This window comes from Sylvia atricapilla, chromosome 1 (genome assembly GCF_009819655.1).
Source record: "Sylvia atricapilla isolate bSylAtr1 chromosome 1, bSylAtr1.pri, whole genome shotgun sequence".
In the NCBI taxonomy this organism is placed as follows: Eukaryota; Metazoa; Chordata; class Aves; order Passeriformes; family Sylviidae; genus Sylvia; species Sylvia atricapilla.
Genome location: NC_089140.1, coordinates 68,974,458 through 68,980,457, shown reverse-complemented (window position 1 = coordinate 68,980,457; position 6,000 = coordinate 68,974,458). Strand labels below are relative to the sequence as shown.

The following is a 6,000-nucleotide window of genomic DNA, read 5'->3' as shown; positions in this document are numbered from 1 at the left end:
GCTTTAACTGATGGGTATATGATGACTGACATTCCAGAAGCTCTGCTGCGCACACCTACGCTGGCATACTTTTATACATAGGAGTAATCCTAATTAATTTAGGAAAATTACTCTTGTGCATGAATGTATTCATTAGTATTTGAAACACCACGGTATGGTGAGTCTTCTAGATACAATCTTGATTACTTAAAGGTGCCCACAACGTCCCATCCGGTCTTTAGGGGTACTTTAGCTCTAGAAAAAACAGGCCAGCACCCAGTCCTTCCCCCGAGGGCTTTAGCATGGCTAAATTCTCTTCCTTACAAAGAAGTGGCCTCAGCTGTCTGAGGGAACTGTCCTTTGTGTTATCTCCTGAATAGAGGCCTCTGTGTGGCATGAGAAAGTATTGGGTTAGAGGGACAGCCCTTGTCAGGAAGCTTGTTGCTAGTTAAATGGTGTGGACAATCACACACTAGATTCTTGAGGGTATGTCCTGGCTCTTTTTCATTGGCAAGTGCAAAATGTAACTTAAATGAATATTTGTGTTAATTTTACACCTTGAAGCTTTGGTAAGGTATTATTCCACCCATCTGCTCTTGACAGGAAAGAGCAGCACTGTTGTTCCTTTCAGCAGTGTATTTTTAGGGTGTATTGGCTGGGTTTAGTGATGCTGAAGAGTTTTCCCCAAGAACATTGCAGTCTTTTTCTGCCTGTTGTGGGTCTTCCTTTTCAGAGGTAAGATTTTATGCAGCCTAAATAGATTTTTTTTTATAAACACTATTTCATTTTGTTACAAGGAGACTTGGCTAAGGTATTAAAGTGTTCAAAAGTTACAGCAGTAGGAAGAGTGGTTTTATTTTCAACAGTGGAGAACACTGATAATTTCACAGACAACAAGCAAATAAAGCCAAAGAACCAAAGAAATAGTAGTCTTTCTGAACTGAAAATTTCTACCTTTAAAGATTTCTAAATATGCAGATTGTGGTTTGCAGATAGTTGTCAGTGCTGCTGCTTGAAATTTTAAATGCCTGCACGTGTTGTCACACCAGGGAATTGTTATAATCCCATCCTAAAACAGGTGACTGTAGTACATGAAGTGATTTTCACCCTGTAGTACCTATTTCTGTTAGCTGAAAGGAAGCCTAAGGCTTCCCAGGTCACCACCTGTGATGTATTACAGAGCTCTGAAAAGCATTTAAGGTGAACTCCAGTCTGCCTGTCTTCTCTTAGGAAGCACTTAAAATGGAGGTTCTCCAGTTTTTAATGCTTGAGATACTCTGCTTGTTTATTAAGATTGTTTATGTAAGGTAATTGATTGTGACAAGAAAAGCTGCTTTCATCATTAAATCAAACTTCATCCTGCTGTTATGATAGAATTTAACTTACTGAGCTAGACAAAGACGTTCTGTAAGGTGAGAGGGATTGCCCCTCAAAATGTATTTGCTGCTTAAAAGCTGCACACTGTTTTCCACATGGAGCATTGCAGATATTTTCTTCCTTTGCCTGGCTGCCACTTGATTATAGTCCTTTCTGATAGGACTTGTGCGGAAGAATGTTTCCCATTAGGCTGTTTTGTAACATCTTTCTGCGAAGTGCTTGAACATGAGTGCTTGCTCCAGGAAAAGGTGAGTTAAGACGTGTTTTTGTGTGTCCTGGTAGTTGCCTTGCTTCATCAATACTAAAAAGGATGTCTTTATTGACTCTGAGTGCTTTCCAAAAGTGTTCTTTCCACCATTACTGATGTGTTGCTTAACAGAGCCAGCTTAAGCTTGCTGCACTGAGTTTTGTGTTGTTTGTGTTGCATTGGTTGGTTACCTCTTTCTGCTAACTTTCCATGCACAATTTAATTAAGCTGTGAATAATGGGATGTGTTATCAGATGGTACAGCATTATTAACTTCAGTGAAGTGTTGTGTGATGAACCAGCTAAGGACCTGGACAATAATTTATACATTCTTCACATTTAACTGTCAGTGCATTTTGGATGAAGAGAGCTACCAGCCAGTGTGATTGCAACCCTGCTGCTGAAAAGAGGTGTGTCTGTTTATGCCAGTGAAGTGCTTGGCTGTTGGTATAAATATAATGGCATGGTAATTGCTGGTTATAGATACAATGGCGATCAAACTTTTTTTTTTCCCTTTTTTTTTTCTGACATCCAGAATGCTTTTATTATCCTGGAAGTACTCTTCTTGTCTTTTTGTATAAATAAGCAAGAGCATGGTATTTCAGGGTTAGAAAACTGAAGCAAATCATTGTGATTAATTTCTGCTAATGTTTTTTCTGTGTATTAATTGCCCATGTGCTGTGAACAGTATTCTCAGATGCCCTTCTATACAAATTATTCGTAATTTATTTTGCCTAAAAATCAACAACCAAAGAACCCCTTTATAATGTCTGTAATGTGCATATTTGCTGTTTGTATAAGCAAAATGATGTGGTTTCTTTCTGCTGATTAGGTAACTTGTGGACAAAATTAATCTGATGCATATGTGAATAATAGGGAAAATTAGAAATATGCCAACAGTATCTAGTTTTAAAGTTGTTATTTTATGTATCTGAAAATTTAAATAAGTCTAGCCTGATTTCTTGGTAAAACAAATAAAATATACATTTCAACATAAATCAAACTGCTCACAAATGTTTTCAGATGGAAGTTGGCTTTCAACAGCAAATGGCAATGCAAAGTTTTCCTGCTCTTTTCGGTTCATACTTCTGGCTGAAAAGTGTTTGCAGTGTGACACAACGTGTTGTGACTCCTCAGCAAAATGTTGCAATTCATATTGGTTGAAGTATGTAGAGTTTCAGAGCAGTGCGTAATTTGTGATTGCTGCAATCTCAAACAGAGTACAAGCAATGGCAGTACATAAATTGTGTTCAGTGTTTCCATCTTAGTCTTAATTTTGACTCAGCAGTTCCAGCTGATTATTAGTAGTTTCTCCAACCAGCCTGGATTGGCTAAGGGAATTCACTTTAACATACTGAAGTGTTTTCATTAAACTTGGCCTATGTAAAAGTGGCTTTCTAAATTGAATTCACTGAACTAATGTTGTGCTTTTGCTACTGTATTGCATCAAGCAACAAAATAAGCAAGAAACAAAGTGGCAAAAAATATTATTTAAACTGGAATTGAGGCAGAATTCATTAGAAGGAGAATATGGACCATGCTCATTATAGGATTTGCTAATGTTCATAAGTTCTTCCAACTAAATTTAATGTATGCAAATGATTATTTATGAGCAGTTATTATCAACAATACTAATAACTTCAGTAGTACTAATAATAGCTATCTGGGCTAATTAACTGTTTTAAATTGAATTTTGTAATATTTGAAAGTTTTCTCGCTTTTATGGGAACTAAATAAAATCAGCCCTATTGCTTAACATAAAACTCCATTTCATACAGGACAATTCTGGTTTTGGAGACACAAATTGGAACAGAATAAAGTGGTGGTTAAGAAAGTTCCTGCTTGTCACAACCAAATAAATAGAGGAATAAATTCAACATAAATTCATTGAGTATGTTTTCTCTGTTAGTATGGAACCAGTTCATTCTGGTGAAGTGCAGAAGGCTCACTTGAAAGTTTTGTACTGGAAACACTGTTTAGGTGGTTCCAAATGGTGGGAGGGAAATGCTCTTCTTGTGTGGATTCTTTTTTGTCTTTCTGGTTACGAAGAAAATGATTTTATGATCTCTAGGCACTAGTTCATTTGGGGTTTTCTATTATTCTTTCCTGTTTGTGAGGGGGAGAAAAAAAAAAAAAAAAAGGAAAATCTTGACCCAAATATAAACAGAAAATAGACGGCAAGTTGATGGGAGCACAGAAAAGGGAATCTCTTAGCTTTTACAATGACCTCTTCAAAACGGTTTAAGGATGGCAATAGTGTTAGTCTGCAGATTCCATGGAATGTGGAGCCTTGGTCTATTTGAGCAGTGAGGTACCACGTATATGAACTCTATGTAAGGCATAAAAATAAGTATGAATTATATCAGTGCAGATAATATTGCTTCTTATAAATAATAATTAATGCTAATTAATGTTGACTCTGTATATTGTGGCTTGGATGAAACTCTGGCAGGAATTGGCAGACATGTTGATATGAAATCTCCACCCACAAAGATCTGCTGAAAGAGCAGTATCTGCTGTAAGGGGACCTGCCCTTTTAAGTGCAGAGAATACAAAGATTTTCTAATTGTTTTTCCCTTTTGCAGGGAAAACAAGCTTGTAGCTTTAGAGTTGGTCTGCATGCATGTCTCCAGGAGTCACAGACATGGAACACACGCAAGATCAGATCATGTTCCTTATGTAAGCTTATAAGCAGGTTGCATGTTTGCTGGAAATAGCACGTTAAATGCAATGTTCTCCAACAATGCTGGCCCCTTCCCATGCAAAGATGTAGATGCCCATGCATTTGTTGAGGACAAACTGGGTGGGAGGCTGCTGAGCCATGCTGCTGTGTGGCTGTTCCACAAGATGCAGGAAGGCAGGCTACACAAACTGGTGCCAACAGGGAGGCTGACGCCTCCTCACTAGGCTTTGGTAAATCAGTATCTGCGTGTGTGTCCACACATATGCGTATTATTTTCCTTCCACCACTTCCCTCCCACTCTGAGCTGCCTTCTTCCCCACGCTGCCCTTGAGTCAAGAGGTCAGTGCTACCACTTCTTTTTTCACCACTCACACTTTTCCTTCTGTATTTTATCCTCTGGTTGTTACTTTCCTTCCTTCCAGTGCAGGGGCAGCAAGAGCTATTTGACTGATTTAATGTTAGTCTGGGAAGGAAAGGATAAGATGTAAAAAACCAGGATGCCTTCAGGCAAAATGTGATTTTTCAATCAAAATTCTTTTTCTTAAGGGAGGGGATTTTTCTTGCAAGGAGGAGGATTTGCCCCAACAGAGCAGTTTTACCCACATTCTTCTGAGGAGTCTGTGTGTTGTTGATGTCAGGGAGGATCAGGGATGGAATGACCAGTTGCCATCATAAAATAATCCAGCTTCACAGGGGGAGAGGAAGAGAAAGGGGTTGTGTGTGGCCTTGAAAAGAAGAAGGAAAAGGAGAGGAGGAAGTGCCTGGTTGTTCCTGTCTTGGTGGAGAGCGTTGCAGGGTCCCTGGTGACTGTGTGACCAGCAAACAGCCTTGCTGAGAACAGTAAACCAGGCCATTTGCAAGGGCAGCTCTGTGCCTGCAGCAGCTGCCTCTCGGGGGGTAAATGCTAGAGAAGGACTGGGCCTGTGGAGCTGTGTTAACTGGCATTTCAAAGGTGAGATACTCTGTTTTCTTGTTTGTTTATTTGCTTCCCACTGGGGGATCAGTTTTATGTTGAGATGGCTTGACTTGATACGCACCTCCTTAGCAAATACGTTGATTCAACGTTTAAAGGATCGTGTTTCTTTGTGGTGCAGAGTTATTTAGTACAATATTTGTGGTAGGCTGCTGACACTTGTGATGATCAAAAAGAATAAGTTGTGTATTTTTTAAAGAATGTGTTAAACCAGTTCTGTCAAAATAAAGATAATAAATACCAGTAATTGTTTAGTCAGTTGAAAAGGGATAATTCCACACATTTTTTGAAACACAGTAGGTAATGTTTTGGTTGAATGTTCATGGAGAACCTATATACTTGCCTCTACACTTCTGAAGCTGAGCATAGAGTACTGCACTTGTTTAGTATGATTCTGGAATCTGAAAAGCTGGACTCTTTCCCTGATCATGAGAAGGAATTTCTGCATAAAGTAAACTAACTTTAAAAGTTCAGATTTCATCTCCTAAACTGCTCTGGCAGGATTGAAATGCTAGGATAGCAAAGGTAGACTACACCTCCCTTCTTAAACTGAGGAAGCTGGTAGGAAGGTGGGCAGGGACCTGGGAGATGGCACAGGTTCTGCCAGTTTTGTGGAAGCTTGGTGGAAATCCTAACAGACCAGCTTGGGGCTGATCTTTCTTAACATTTTCATTTATACCTTGGGTGTAGAAGCTTGGAACTGACTTATGAAATTCTCTCCTGACACAAGACAAGGAAGTAT

At 39.0% G+C, this 6,000-nt stretch overlaps 1 long non-coding RNA gene across 1 annotated transcript in view; it reads left to right on the top strand.

The window, feature by feature from the left end:
- Positions 1 to 1,279: 1,279 nt before the first annotated feature.
- The window catches only part of LOC136365449 (uncharacterized), a 161,860-nt gene continuing 157,139 nt past the window's right edge, over positions 1,280 to 6,000 (top strand). Inside the window, exon 1 of the long non-coding RNA XR_010744366.1 lies at positions 1,280 to 1,604. This is a non-coding gene — a long non-coding RNA (uncharacterized lncRNA). The remainder of the gene's footprint in view (positions 1,605 to 6,000) is intronic.